The sequence below is a fragment of the Panicum virgatum genome, chromosome 1N (assembly GCF_016808335.1).
Source record: "Panicum virgatum strain AP13 chromosome 1N, P.virgatum_v5, whole genome shotgun sequence".
NCBI classification, from domain to species: Eukaryota; Viridiplantae; Streptophyta; class Magnoliopsida; order Poales; family Poaceae; genus Panicum; species Panicum virgatum.
In genome coordinates, this window is record NC_053145.1 from 17606314 (window position 1) to 17622611 (window position 16298).

Sequence of the window (16298 nt, forward strand, 5' to 3'; positions counted from 1 at the left end):
GGCGAGCATGTCCGTTTCCTTGACGGTATGCATTCCGCCCTTTGTTCTGGGCTGGGAACGTTCCTCGTTTCAGCCCTGGTTGGAGACCATCTTCTCGATTAAGGCCATAGCCTTGGCAATTGTCAGGTCGAGATAGGCTCCTCTAGCAGCAGCATCAAGGTGGGCTCTGGATGTAGTTGTTAGCCCGTTGTAGAAGCTTTGGAGCACGAGCCACTCGTCCATCCCACGATGAGGATAGGCGAGTATGTATTCTTGCAGTCTCTCCCAAGCTTCTGGGATGGATTCCATCCCCGTCTACTGGAAACTCGAAATTCTTCCATGTAGGGCATTGGTTTTGCCCAACGAGAAGAATTTAGCGAGGAACACCGTGGAACATTTGTCCCACGTGCTGACGGCTTCCATTTTCTGATAAAACCATTATTTCGCTTTCCAAAGGAGGGAGAAAGGAAATAGGCGGAGCTGGATGGCGTCAGCCGTAATGCCCCGTATGGTTACAGTCTTGCAAAGCTCCAGGAAGTTCTGGAGATGGGCGTTAGCGTCCTCATTCGGCTTGCCACAGAATGGGCTAGCCTGCACCATGTTTATGAGGCTGGACTTCTGCTCAAAGTTCACGTCCCCAACATCAACGTTGGGTCCAGCTGCCACATTGGCAGCTGAGGGGACGGAGAAGTCGCGGAGAGCCTTCTCAGCCATGAGTTCAGTGATTGATGGTGCTTGGGAAGCTGGTTCGCTTGTCGACTGCGAGATTGTAGGAGGGACGACGCGAGGTCGGACCCTTCTCACGAGCTTCTTGGGATTTTCAACAAAATTTGTCGGCAAGGAGAAACCAGACATACACTACCCTGTTTTCATCCAATCAGGAGAAAACAAAAAGATAAACACATTAGCTTGTATAAGCAATAGCTACCTCTTACTTATATTGCCATGTTTATGTACTTTAGTAAATATACTTTACACCTAGTGCCATCCCCGGCAACGGCGCTAGAAATGCTTGTTGACATTTCTTAGCGTCACCACTAGGAGTGGTTAGTTCCTAGCAATGCCACCAGAAATGCTGGTGTTGGTATGTCTTAACGTTTACAGAAAGATCCGCAAGCGCACGGATATACCGTTGTAGCATTTCACCCAGAAGTATTCAGGGTATCGTTATTTATATTTTCCAAGGGATGGCTAGGTTGTGTAAAGTGTATTTACTTAGTTGCATAACCGAGGCCCGTTTCCACCCTCAGCCCAGCAGCGCGTCGCCCACCCCGTCGCCCACATCGGCCCAGCCGAACCCAAGCGCGCCCCCTCCTTCCCTGATTGAATCGGCCCAGGATGCCTCCTTGCCTTCCAGTCAGCGCGCTCGCGCCCTGTCGCTGACAGTCCTCCCCACATGTCAGTCTCACCACCCCCGCATTGCATGCACCCGCCGCGTCGCGCTCGCCACTCCTACCGCCAGGCGCGTGGACCCCGACCGTCCTTGGCCCACCTGGCAGCCGCAGTGAGCCGCCCTCCCGCACAACGCGCTGGCCTGCGCCCCGCTCTCCTCTCGCTGACGCCGTGGCCCCGCACGTCAGTTCTTCCTTCCCCAGCGCGCAACGCCTTGCCGCAATCCTCGCCGGGAATCTTGCCGCGACCTTCCCGGGGGCGCACGCGCCGAGATCCTTGCTCCTCCTATATTTTGGCCCCCCGCGGAACCCTGCGTCCTCATCTTCCCATCCCACAGCCGTCAGACCCGAGCCACAGCCGCCCCGCTACCTCCGCGTCGGAGCAGGGGCCTACGCCGCCATGTTCCCGGTGCTCCCTGGCACCTCCACCACCACGAGCCGCAGGAGGAGCTCAGCCCGGAGTCCACGAGCTTCCCCGAGCCCGCAGCCTCCGACCTCGGCCCCGCTGCCCCATGAGGAGCTCCGCCAATTGACGCCACGCCACCGTGCTGCCGTGGATCCACCCCTGCACCGCCGCTCTCCCTCCTCTACGCCTCCCCGGACCTTCGCGCCGCGGCAACGAACCTCCCCGCGCCTCTTTTTCCCTCGGCCTGTCCCTGTCCCGTGCGAGATTTCTCGCCGGTATGCCGCCGACCCGCCTCGCTGCCGAGCACCTCTCTCCGAGCCTCCCCATGCTCAGATGTTGCATCAGGTGAATCACGCATGGCGTGATGAACCTCCTGGGCCAAACCGCACCTCAAATTGAGCCCCGCAGCACCCCTTTAGCCATCTTCGGCGACCCTGCCGCAGAGCGCCACCGCGCGCCACCGGTTGCGCCGCCGCCCCGCGCGCCCGAACCGCCCTGGCCGCCCGATCTCAGTTGGACGCCCACGATTAGATCCCGAGGCCATTAGATCTGAGCCTCTTGATCAAGATCTAACGGCCCCTGAGCAAAGATAAGGGTTCAGCCGTCCTTTTTGCAAAAGAGTCCCTGCTGTCTTTCAAAATCAACCTGCGGTCCGTGTATTTTCAAAAGTATTTCCAATTTAGTCCTGCTTTATTCACTTAGGCCCCTGACCTTTTTAAAAATCTAACCCGCAGTCCAGAGCTGTAGTTTTTGCACGTTAGACCCTGGAACTAAGGTTTAATCACGTTTTAGTCCTCGGTTTTGCCCATAAACCCCCTGGAACTCCAGTTTTCTTACAAATAGGTCCCTGGATCTTGTTTTTGGCCTAGATTATGCGTTTTAGCTCCGTTTTAGGCGTTCTTTATATCCATGCAATTGTTGTAATGCGTAGAATAGTTTTAGGCTAGTTTAGTGTGCTGTTTCTATGTATTCATGTACTGTTTCTTAGCTTTTGTTAGTGTTTGTTTGTATGCTTATTGTTGTGCTTTGTTTTGGCCATGTGTTCGTGAGTAGACGTTGAGTTACCGGAGGAGCCCCAGTACCAGTACCAGGAGCAGCCGTCTTCCGAGCACTTTGAGCAGCAGCAGGAGCAGTACGAGTAAGGCAAGTATAACATGAACAATACCTATCACTTTAAATACATTTTCATACTGCATTTTGATACTGTATGCCTATAAGGATTCTCCTAGCCACTTTATATCCGTTATATATCCTTTGGGTTGCATTTTGGTTAGTTGTGCTAGGTGCCGCGCTATAACACACTTGGTCCTTTTTAATTAAAATGATTAATGGTATATGCAACTTAATGCTGAGAGTGGCCCTCTGTGTGGCTTGAGTGGCTCACGTCTCGTTAAAATTGGTTTTGTTAGAAACATGGTTTAGGGGGCCAGCACGGTGCTTAGTGCTTGGTTGGCCACTCTCCATAAGGACCTGTTCATAGAGCGACAACCTGGGACAACAGCGCTACCACAATACTGGAATGGGGCGGTCTTGGCTTACTAATTAGGTCTTTTTGGTTTGGAGTAACTTACCTGCGGGGCAAAGGGTGGTAAGCTTCAATGGTCCCTGCTCCTCCAGCTTGGTCTGTGCTTGGTTTGCGCACCTGTGCTTGTACCCCTGGAGGTGGGCCCCATCGTCGCTGATCTAACTCTTCGCGGTTACGCCTTACCAACGAGATTCTTTGTAACGGCCTCATAGTGAGTTTGCTAGTCATCTCACCTAAGGAAGTGTGATGAACAACTGGCGTAGCTCACGACTTGTGGGTAAAGATGTGCAACCTCTGCAGAGTGTAAAACTGGTATACTAGCCGTGCTCACGGTCATGCGCGGCCCAGATCCTCCTTTTGATTAGTGGGGTTATCTCCTTCCGACGAGGGGGGTGCCTCTCGGGGTTACCTTGGTGGTTTCGGTTTGGTTCTCAGTAGTAACATGATTAATCTTGATTAATTACTATGTAACTGGGTATATGGTAACTCATCAACTTGTAGTAAATAGCTTTAATAAAATTTTGCCAAGACTTAAAAGCTAATGCAGTTGAGTCAGCCAACCTTAGAGCCTCATAGTTTGTGTTATACTTGTTGAGTACAAGTTGTGTACTCACTCTTGCATCTTCTCTACTTTTTTCCTCTTGGATACTCTACTGCTGCTCAGTTCCTGCCGACACGAGGGAGTTCGCTCAGCGCTACCAGGACTACGAGGACTTCTAGGCATTTGTCTCCCAGTCAACGTCCCTATGGCGCCTTGCTTAGCTTCGGAGAGTTTTTATCGTATTTGTACTTCGCTTCCACTGTATCAGACATTTTTGTCATTAATGTAATAAATAACATTCATATTCGTTTTATTATATCTTTTTACGTGATATGTGCTATGATATACTGTTCCTTCTGTTGTATATACGTGTGACTTGATCCTGGCACGTATATGATTGCTCGGTTTATGTCCTTTTATAAACCGGGTGTTACATAGTGGTATCAGAGTCATATCGATTGTAGGACGAAGCCTAGATAGAACTGGTCGAGTTTTAGGACTTTTCTCTCCAATCCTTGCCTGCTGAAACTATTTTACTATTATACCCCTTGAATTCTATGACTTTTACCCGTCTTGTCTTGATTTCTCTCTCTAAAGAATAGTTTTCGTAGATTTTGGCATGAATCAGTCAATCGACCACCATAAGTATCATCTAGGTGACCCTTTTATAATAATACGATAGCACGTTCTGCGACGCGTTGTGTTAGTCGAGTCGTGTGTTAAACTCGGCTAAGTTGTGAAAATTGTCTGCTTGTTATTATGCTACATGTTTGATTTGGATTTTTGAATGATTGCATAGTTTAGTAGTTAAAATTTGTTTAATAAAAATCAGTATTAAGTTAAAGTTAATTAATTAATAAAATGAGTTAGATCGTTGGGGGTAAAACAATCCACTCTATCCTCCCTACTTTATCATGCCTTGAGTTTCTCCGGTCTTGCTTGTTGAAAAGAAGGAATAATACGAAGAGGATGTGATATCCAGAGGTTCACCGACGAGGATTTCGGTTTCTGTAAGGGGGTAGGGATGTGACACCCCGGCCTACGGATAGCACTGGAGAATTTGAAAATCTCTCAGATGAGGCAGAAGAGTTATTCTATAGTTTTCTTTTTTGGGTTTAAGTGATACCTATCTGGAGTTAGCAGCAGTGATGCATGGGCAGTGTTGTCTAAATAAGATAGAACTTTGAATAGTGAGGTTTTTCTCTCTTCCTTGACCTTACCAATCTGTGTTTCCTCTTTACCCCAGCTCAGATGGCAGCGGAACAAAAAGACCTTGGAGACCGTGCAATGGGTGATAGTGTTCATACAACAGTTTCCGTGAAGCAGCCGACAACGGTACAAGATCAGTCCTCGCAAACAACATACCACCCGAAGAATGGTGAGAAAGCTTGCCCGTGTTGCCAATTCTATGGCGTCCCTTGTCGTCAAGTTCGTGCGACTGAAGATGAAGCCACAACTAGGAGGAACCAGAGGTTGTTCTCCAGTACAAAGAGAAAGAGGTCTCGTCAAGAGCAGCTAGCAGAGGATTCCCTTTTCCTTGACGGTCCAGTAGTCGATGAGCTACAGACCATCCAGAAGAGAAAGGACCCTGAGTGCTCTGCAGATACACATGTCAAGAATCAAGCACTCTATGATTATGTTGATGGGTTGACTATCAATATGAATGTGATCCAGCCACACGGCCGCAAGGAGTCCAAAGAGCAAGTAGCAGAAATAATGCAAGATGTGATGATAAGTTCACAGGGAGGTCAACCAAGTAGCTCCATTCACCACCACCGCATGTGCTACAAATGCGGACAAAAAGGTCATTATGCCAAAAGTTGTCCAGCACCCCAGGCTCCACGGCAGGCAGGACAGCGGGGGCGCCCAGCCCAACCTAGGGCGCCACGACAGGGGAAGGTGAACCACGTGACGGCCGAGTCAGCGGCCGTGGCTCCTAACGTGGTTATTGGTACGTTCATGGTCAACTCTCATCCAGCTACAGTGCTTTTCGATACCGGTGCTACTCATTCTTTCATTTCCAAGTCATTTGCCGAGCAGCATCGTATACCAGTTTCGTGTATGAGGACAGCGATGGTAGTTACCTCACCTGGGGGCCAGATACACACAAGCTCTATATGTTCCAGAGTTAGTATTGTCATAAGGGGGCAGAATTCCGCACTGGTTTGATCGTCATTGACTCCTCGGGGATAGATGTGATTTTGGGCATGGAGACCCTTACCAGATGGGGAGTCCGTATTGATTGTGCTCAGCGGACAGTTCACTTATCAGCATCTGATGGCCAAGAGGTGATAGTCAGTGCTACAGAGCCTTCTGGTTTTCTTCATCAGATGGAGGCTAGACCCACGGATGGTATTCGCGTGGTGTCTGAATTTCCGGATGTCTCTCCGGAGGACTTGCCAGAAGAAGGGAGAGGAGTTAATGAATACATATCCGGATCTCTTTGCTAGCTAGCCCAGAATCTCGGGACGAGATTCCTGTAAAGGGGTAGGATTTGTAACACCCTAATCTAAATTTCAGTATTTATTAATAAATTTAATTGGATTTATTTAATTTTTTAGGATTTAATTTGCTTAGCCTTGCATTTATAATTTATTTTTGCTTCATAAAGTAATTAAAATTTATTTTAGGTCAAACTTGCTTGTGCATTCATGCTGGTGCATAAATTTTATGGGTTGAGTGCTTAGGGTTTGAATTCAAATTTTGGTTTGAATTCAAATTAGTTTGAGTGAAGTTTGAAAAAGAAAGAAAAATCAGAGAAAAAGAAAGAAACCCAGCCAACCCAAAACCCCAACCTGGCCCAGCCCAAACCGCCCTAGAAAACCCAACCCAAATCCCGCAAGCCGGCCCATTTCTCTCACTCAAGCCCAGCCCGGCCGGCCTTTCTCCTCTCTTTCCTTTTCTCCCTTCCCGGCCCAGCTCACGCGAGCGCCAGTTCCAGCACCCCGCGGCCCGTTTCCACCCTCAGCCCAGCTACGCGTCGCCCACCCCGTCGCCCGCATCGGCCCAGCCGAACCCAAGCGCGCCCCCTCCTTCCCTGATTGAATCGGCCCAGGATGCCTCCCTGCCTTCTAGTCAGCGCGCTCGCGCCCTGTCGCTGACAGTCCTCCCCACATGTCAGTCTCACCACCCCCGCATCGCATGCACCCGCCGCGTCGCGCTCGCCACTCCTACCGCCTGGCGCGTGGACCCCGACCATCCTTGGCCCACGTGGCAGCCGTAGTGAGCCGCCCTCCCGCACAGCGCGCTGGCCTGCGCCCCGCTCTCCTCTCGCTGACGTCGTGGCCCCGCACGTCAGTTCTTCCTTCCCCAGCGCGCAACGCCTCGCCGCAATCCTCGCCGTGAATCTTTCCGCGACCTTCCCGGGGGCGCACGCGCCGAGATCCTTGCTCCTCCTATATTTTGGCCCCCCGCGGAACCCTGCGTCCTCATCTTCCCATCCCACAGCCGTCAGACCCGAGCCACAGCCACCCCGCTACCTCCGCGTCGGAGCAGGGGCCTACGCTGCCATGTTCCCGGTGCTCCCTGGCACCTCCACCACCGTGAGCCGCAGGAGGAGCTCAGCCCAGAGTCCACGAGCTTCCCCGCGCGGCCGAACCGCCCTGGCCGCCCGATCTCAGTTGGACGCCCACGATTAGATCCCGAGGCCATTAGATCTGAGCCTCTTGATCAAGATCCGACGGCCCCTGAGCGAAGATAATGGTTCAGCCGTCCTTTTTGCAAAAGAGTCCCTGCTGTCTTTCAAAATCAACCCGCGGTCCATGTCTTTTCAAAAGTATTTCCAGTTTAGTCCTGCTTTATTCACTTAGGCCCCTGACCTTTTTAAAAATCTAACCTGCAATCCAGAGCTATAGTTTTTGCACATTAGACCCTGGAACTAAGGTTTAATCTCATTTTAGTCCTCGATTTTGCCCAGAAACCCCCTGGAACTCCAGTTTTCTTACAAATAGGTCCCTGGATCTTGTTTTTGGCCTAGATTATGCGTTTTAGCTCCGTTTTTGGCGTTCTTTATATCCACGCGATCATTGTAACGCGTAGAATAGTTTTAGGCTAGTTTAGTGTGCTGTTTCTATGTATTCTTGTACTGTTTCTTAGCTTTTGTTAGTGTTTGTTTGTATGCTTATTGTTGTGCTTTGTTTTGGCCATGTGTTCGTGAGTAGACGTTGAGTTACCGGAGAAGCCCCAGTACCAGTACCAGGAGCAGCCGTCTTTCGAGCACTTTGAGCAGCAGCAGGAGCAGTACGAGGAAGGCAAGTATAACATGAACAACACCTATCACTTTAAATACATTTTCATACTGCATTTTAATACTGTATGCCTATAAGGATTCTCCTAGCCCCTTCATATCCGTTATATATCCTTTGGGTTGCATTTTGGTTAGTTGTGCTAGGTGCCGCGCTATAACACACTTGGTCCTTTTTAATTAAAATGATTAATGGTATATGCAACTTAATGCTGAGAGTGGCCCTCTGTGTGGCTTGAGTGGCTCACATCTCGTTAAAATTGGTTTTGTTAGAAACATGGTTTAGGGGGCCAGCATGGTGCTTAGTGCTTGGTTGGCCACTCTCCATAAGGACCTGTTCATAGAGCGACAACCTGGGACAACAGCGCTACCACAAGACTGGAATGGGACGGTCTTGGCTTAAAAATTAGGTCTTTTTGGTTTGGAGTAACTTACCTATGGGGCAAAGGGTGGTAAGCTTCAATGGTCCCTGCTCCTCCAGCTTGGTCTGTGCTTGGTTTGCGCACTTGTGCTTGTACCCCTGGAGGTGGGCCCCATCGTCGCCGATCTAACTCTTCGCGGTTACGCCTTACCAATGAGATTCTTTGTAACGGCCTCGTAGTGAGTTTGCTAGTCATCTCACCTAAGGAAGTGTGATGAACAACTAGCGTAGGTCACGACTTGTGGGTAAAGATGTGCAACCTCTGCAGAGTGTAAAACTGGTATACTAGCCATACTCACGGTCATGAGCGGCCCAGATCCTCCTTTTGATTAGTGGGGTTATCTCCTTCCGACGAGGGGGTAGCCTCTCGGGGTTACCTTGGTGGTTTCGGTTTGGTTCTCAGTAGTAACATAATTAATCTTGATTAATTACTTTGTAACTGGGTATATGGTAACTCATCAACTTGTAGTAAATAGCTTTAATAAAATTTTGCCAAGACTTAAAAGCTAATGCAGTTGAGTCAGCCAACCTTAGAGCCTCATAGTTTGTGTTATACTTGTTGAGTACAAGTTGTGTACTCACTCTTGCCTCTTCTCTACTTTTTCCTCTTGGATACTCTACTGCTGCTCAGTTCTTGCCGACACGAGGGAGTTCGCTCAGCGCTACCAGGACTACGAGGACTTCTAGGCGTTCGTCTCCCAGTCGACGTCCCTGTGGCGCCCTGCTTAGCTTCGGAGAGTTTTTATCGTATTTGTACTTCGCTTCCGCTGTATCAGACATTTTTGTCATTAATGTAATAAATAACATTCGTATTCATTTTATTATATCTTTTTACGTGATATGTGCTATGATATACTATTCCTTCTGTTATATATACGTGTGACTTGATCCTGGCACGTATATGATTGCTCGGTTTATGTCCTTTTATAAACCGGGTGTTACAAACTAGAATAACTTGGTAAAGCACAGATCATGTCTAAGCAAGCTACGAACATAGCAAGATAACTAAGAACGAACTCAATATGAATAGCATAAAGAAAGTCGGAATACAAAGCCATACTGGATGCCGAGGATTGCTCGCCGACCCTGAGGACGACTGGATTCGCTAAGGAGATGAAGTACTAGCGTAGATCCACTACCCTAAGGAGTACAAGTCACAAGAGAGTGTAGAGAGAGAGGCCTTCAAGTGGTGTGTGTAGAGAGAGTGGTGGGAGGCCCTTTATATAGTGCTTGAGGTCGGTTCCCGCCATCTCCTTGTATGGAAACATGCCAAACCGCCTTCAAGAGGATAGGATCAAGCTTCCCACCAAAACTCAGCCTCGGTGGTTGCCAGGTGGGGTTGGCCGACCCCCCATTGGCACCATTTCCCACCGACCTTCTCTGGTACACTGCCTGGTGGGTCCTGATGTCAGATGGTCGGTGCCGGGGCTTGGTTGGTCGGTTTGGTCTGGTTTGTGGGCCTCCTTTGCTCATGTTACGCAGGACACGATCGTCTGTGACTTCTGTCTGCGTATTCGTCGTATTGTCGTCTTATTCCGGACCTGTGCTCCTGAAATCATAAATTCTCGAAAACAACTGTGAAGCTAGGTTAGTGATACAAATATGCAAGTAAGAGGTATAGTTTTCCATCTTTAATGAGTATAGTTGACGGTCATATTTCGCACTTAACGACCATCAACACATAGGCACAAATCCTAGTATACTATTCATGTTAGCAGATAAGTTATGTTAGCCATATGCATAGAACTGCAGGTGCAGAGAAATTAGGGACATCGGGGAGAATGACCCGCACTGTAGAACATCCAGTCCCGTTTCATCTTTGCATGAACTCCTACACGATACCCGAACGTCGGGGAGTACGCTAACCGAGAAGCAGCTTCCTGGTGGACCGACAGGGCTGTCACCACCTGCAGTCTACCCCAGTCAAACCATGGAGTACTATAATATCCAAGGGATCCCGCATACCCGGGCACCATGCCGCATATGAGGTCACTACCTTAGCATCCTCGGGTCCCCCACCCTTCGGATGGACAGGTAAGATGCTAAGGTAAGCCCGAAAGCACAACGAACCGATATACTTACCCAAAGCATCTAGTCTAAGCAAGCAACTAGAATAACTTAATAAAGCACAGATCAAGGCTAAGCATGCTAAAAACATAGCAAGATAACCAAGAACAAAGTCAGTATGAATAGCATAACGAATGTCGGAATACAATGCCATACCAGAGGCCGAGGATTGCTCGCCGACCCCGAGGACGACTGGATTCGCTAAGGAGATGAAGTACTAGCCAAGCTCCACTACCCTAAGTAGTACAAGTCACAAGAGAGTGTGAGAGAGAGGCCTTCAAGTGGTGTGTGTGGAGTGTGTGGAGGGAGGCCCCTTATATAGTGCCTTGAGGTCGGTTCTCGCCAAAACTATACATGGAAACACTGAGAACCGCTTTCAGGAGGATCAGCACAGCCTTCCCACCAAAATGCACCTGGATGGGAACCAGGGCAGGTTCGGCCGAACCATGGGTTCGGCCGGCCCCACCTTGGAGCCCCGGGCCACCGCCTTTCTTCGTGTGTCTGCCTGGTGGGGCCTGATGTTGGTATGCCAGTGTCGGGGTCCAGTTGGTCAGTTTGGTCTGTCAGGTGGGTCTCTTTTGCATGTGTTACGCAGGACGTGATCTTCTGCGACTTTGTCTGTGTATTCTTCGTGTTTTCTTCTTATTCTGGAATTGTGCTACTGAATACATAAATATTCGAAAACAACTGTGGAGCTAGGTTACTGATACAAATATGCGAGTAAGAGGTATGGTTTTCCTTCCTTTATGAGTATAGTTGACGGTCATATTTCGCACTTAATGACCGTCAGCAATGTCCTCCGATTCTTGCATAGCCGCTTCCGACATCTTGCTCTTCTTCCATCCCGTCGCAAGATCAGGGGTTTCTTCAACTTCAAGCTTGGACTTGAATTTCTTTGGGGCCATCTTGATGTCACGAGTCGACTTCTTGGCTCGGGGGCTGAGAGAGGGGCCAAGGAAACGGAAACTGAAGCGGGAAGAGGATGGCGAAGCTCAGATCTAAAAATGGCGGTGGCTAGGAATCAGAAGGGTAAAAACCCTAGGAGTTACCGCACGGTTAAATAAGATTGCAAATGGCAATTTTGTTATTTACGGGAAGTCTAACGGTCATCGACTACTCTGAACGGTTTCCAAAAACCATCAGAATATGATCGTATGCCACGAGTTTTTGATCCTTCAATCTAAACAGAATGATTTAAATTCAAGCATCGGGGGCTAAGAGATATATAGCATCAGAAATTTATTTTTCAAATTCTTTGAAAAATAAAAGAAGAAAAAGATTGAAGTGACCCTCAACCTGATTCTACGATTCAATCTAAGGCTCGGGGCCTACTCCATATGGAGCGCGAGTACTTCACGCACCATATATGATCAAGATTTCGGGGCTTGAGCACCTCACAGCCTCGGAGCACCTGGAAGTACTTGGAAGACTACTCAATGCACTCGAAGAAAGGCCCAGAAGCAAGCAGAAGGATGCTCTGATTACTTCAAGCACTTGAAGACGCCTTGCCAAGTACTCGACGCCTGCAGGACTCGGCTACGAAGAGCTCGGGGGCTTGTCAGACCCGGGGCAGCGGGACTTCTTATAGGCATAGAATGTTCTAGAGTAAAGGATAGCACATGGATGTACCTTAACCTCTCTTATAACTACCCAAATAGGTGTAGAACTAGCTGCAGTACAATGAAACTACTCGACCGTGTTGAAGTAGGACTCCAACTGTACTCGGCTAGGACTTTCCATATAACCATGTCCCCCCGGAGTATATAAGGGCGGGCAGGGACCAACTCAAAACACATCAACAGCTAAGGCAATACAAGCAACCACACAGAATGTAGGGTATTACACATCTCGCGGCCCGAACCTGTCTAAATCCTTGTGTTCCTTGCACCATCGAGTTTCAGAGCTAATCGATCCCTACCTACAATCCTACTGCTAAGGGTATCCCTGAGCAGGCTTGGCGGTAAACACCGACATATTTACTATTTGCTTAAGATTAAGACTGTCAGTCATGTAATAATATACCCTCTTTTGTTATGACCCTGTAATGGTATTTCACTTTATTTGTCTATCATGTGTATGGAATTTGATCCTGACATACATACGTGATGCATTTGGTTTCTTTCATAAACTAGGTGTGACAGAAGTGGTATCAGAGCAGTGTTGACTGTAGGACGTTAAACTAGTTAGAACTGGTCGAAAATTAAGGTCTATATTAGAAGCCATGCCTGTACTCATTTCTTTTAAAACAGGTTGTTTTTACTTGCTTAATTGAAAAATTACTTAATTACTTTTGGGGTGGGTTATTTATTTTGCTTAACTCTTTTAAATAAAGTTTCTCAATCAATTGCAAAAACTCTGTTGTTAAAAAGAAAATTTTCTATTTCATTCTGTTGCGCTGCTATAGATGGCCAGAGATTGTCATACTGCTAGGAAGAGCACCCGTGGACCGCCTCGTCAGATCCAGCACCCTCAGGAGCCACCGCAGGAGGAGGCACCCATTTAGCAGGAGGTGACAGTACAGCCACAGCGGGAGGAGGCACCTGTACAGCAGGAGGTGCCAGTGCAGCCTGTGCAGGAGGCAGAGGAAGACCCAGAGGAGGTCTACTACTTCATCCTGAGGGAGGACGACCACATTATGGCCGTCGATTCAGACGGGAACAAGAGGACTCCATCGCTGTCGCCACCACGAGCAGCAGATGCACGGCCTGTTGCTCCTGCCCCAGATACACCTGCCACTGCTGGAGGAGACTAGGAGGACCCCGGGGACGACAGTGATGGAGATGGCAGCGACAATACTGAGGATGATGGTGAATGCCAGAACAACGACGACATCGACGGCAACAATAACAACGACAACGACAACAACAACATTAGCAACGCTGATGGCAACCTAGACGTTGGAGCTCCAAGGGCAAGGGAGCACTGCTGTGTTTGTACCTCGGAGTATGAGGCTACCTATTTCCCCTTGCAGCTGCAGGACATGCTTTGGGATATGGGCAACCATGTGGCTCCCGCCTTCTACGTAGAGCACTACGACGACCCCGCGCTTGGTGGCTACTACCTGGACCGCGTCCACGTCAAGGAAAAGGATGGTTTTCGAGGCAAGGGGACCGTCTCGGCGCACGACTCTGCTATACCCCTCGCCACCTACTTGTTGACGGCCATAATTTCACATTTGAAGCCGTCAACTTCTCAGAAATAACATGAGCTTTACACTATATTCCATTCATATTTTGCTTAATTCTAATGGGTTCCACAAGTTTTCGATCAGTTTTGATTCCAGGAATAGGTGTACCAAAAATGGACAGAAAAGGGGAAATTCCCAGGCCGACCGGCCTCTCCTAGGCCGGCCGGCCTGGCACCTCCAAGAACACAGTCCTGGCTTCGAACTAGTGGCAATGTGACATATTCATGGGGCTCTGAGTCGAAGGTTGGGCCTTGGTTCAATTGGATACACCAAAAGGCTTCAACATCCATCTAAAGATCCACAAGACAGCCCAAGACCAAATGTATTCAAGCAACCCACTTCACTAGAGGATGCAAGAAGGTAGAGCGGAGTCTCAGCAAAACTAGAGGCCGAGATGGGCTAGAGGGAGGCCGGCCGGCCATCCCCAGGCTGACCAGCCTAGCAACTGCATCTGTCAAGCGAAACCATCTGCCAACCGACTCCAGGAGAGGATCAGAGCCATTGTCCAAAAGGCGGTGGACACGTGGTGGCATCCCCAGGCCGGCCGGCCCCACTTTGCAGTGTCTCATGCCCCGGCTTCGCGTGGAAGACAAGCACACCGGCCTTACCTACTTTCAACTGACGCTACGGGGAATAACTGCCAGTTACCGACCTTGGAAGGGCTATAAATAGAGGCACCATCCATCACTTCAACACACACAAAAGGAGCTCTCTTCTTTCATTTTTATTTTCTATAGTAGGTTAGGTAGTCTGGGAGTTCGAGTCTAGTCGAGCTTGTCTCGGGATTCCGGAGTCGTCATCGGAAGTCGATATAATCTCTTGTATCTTTCCCTTTGACATTTATCAATATAAGTAATCTTCTTTATCTTTTCGAGTTAGCTTTAATTTTTGCATTTATTTACCTTTCCAAGTTATCTACTTGTGTGCGGAAGTAGTTCTCTAGCTTAGGCTTTGTACCTGTCTTGTTTATTGGGATCTTACCTTACGGGTTTTCTCGCCCGGACTAGAGTATCTCAAGTTAGTGCTCTAGGTTGAGGGGGATTTCTCTTGTTTCACGACAAGAGAAATCCTAACACCGAGTATGGACGTGGTGTCTGGGCTTAGTGTTAGCTAGAAAGTGTGTTCCACCGCACGGAACCGTTGTGGTAGTCGGTAGGTGGTGACAGCCCTATCCGTCCTTTGTAGTCCACCACATTCTGGTGTTTTCATAGCAGTAGTTGCAGGTTGCCGTTGGACTCCCCTCTCATCCCTTTCTGAAGTCCTTCCTCTTCCAGCCGCCGAAGTACTGCCCCAATAAACTGATAGAGAGAGAATTCTATACGCTGCAGGAAGACTTGAAGGTACTGCTGCAGCTTGGTGGGATGCATACACTACAGCAAACAACGCTACCAACACTATCACCTGGCAGGAGTTCAGGAACAAGTTTAGGGAGAATCACATGCCCAAGGGCCTCATGAAACTCAAGAGGCAGGAGTTCCTCACGCTCCTGCAAGGAGGCATGTTTGCGAGCGAAACTAGGGCAAGTTTATTGAGTTGTCTCGCTACGCCCCCGCAGATGTGGCGGATGATGAAGATAAGCAAGATCACTTTAGGATGGGACTGAGTGGACCCATCAAATACCAGCTGTTGTGTCACACCTTCGGGGACTTCCAGGAGCTAGTTGATAATGCTATCAAGGTGGAACATGCCCGCAAGAAAATGGGTGACATGAAAAGGAAGATTGATACGAAGGGGCAGTCTAGCAATAACCGTCCCTGCTTTACACCTCCTCAAGGGACACCGTTCCATGCTGGAGGATAGATGGTCAACTACGGGCAGAACCAGTACCAGCGCCCCAATCAGCAGAACCCGCAGACTCCGTAGACTGGTCAGTCAATGCCACGCCCTAACTTTCTGCATAATCGCCAGAACACTCCCACCGATACACCTATGAGAAATTCCAACCCTGCTCCTACTGGGGGCAATACTTGCTTCAAGTGTGGTGAACCGGGACACTATGCCAACAACTGTCCCAAGCGGAATGTTCAGAATACCCCGGGGCAGTTCAACAACAGTGGACATAGGCAGACCCCACATCAGCAGCCGCAGCAGCCCAAGAACAATAATCAAAACTCATAGAACAACAAGCGCTAGTAGAACTTCATTCGCGGGAGAGTGAACCATGTGGCTGCAGAAACTGCGCAGGAGGCTCAGGACATTGTGTTCGGTATGTTCCTAGACAGCTGAGCCCCTGCACTAGTTTTATTTGATTCTTGAGCATTGCATTCATTTACATCCGCTCAGTTCGTAGCCAAACATTTTATTCCCCTTTGCACCATGCCTAAATCATGCTAGTAGACTCACCTGGGGGAAACATGAGGGTTATGTATCAATGTATTGGGGTGAAGATCCAGATTATGGGCAGAGAATTTTGTGCAAATCCTATAGTTCTAGAGTCTAGTGGAATTGACGTCATTCTCGGTATGGGATGGTTAACAAAGTATGATGCTGTCATTCATTGTGCCAAGAAGTTAGTGCTCCTTACCAGCTCAGCAGGTG

General features: G+C 48.9%; 1 non-coding gene across 1 annotated transcript; it reads left to right on the plus strand.

Moving 5' to 3' along the window:
- Window positions 1–220: 220 nt before the first annotated feature.
- Window positions 221–327, plus strand: LOC120657823. Its single transcript, XR_005668358.1, has one exon. It is a non-coding gene; the product is annotated as a small nucleolar RNA R71 (small nucleolar RNA).
- Window positions 328–16298: the final 15971 nt, after the last annotated feature.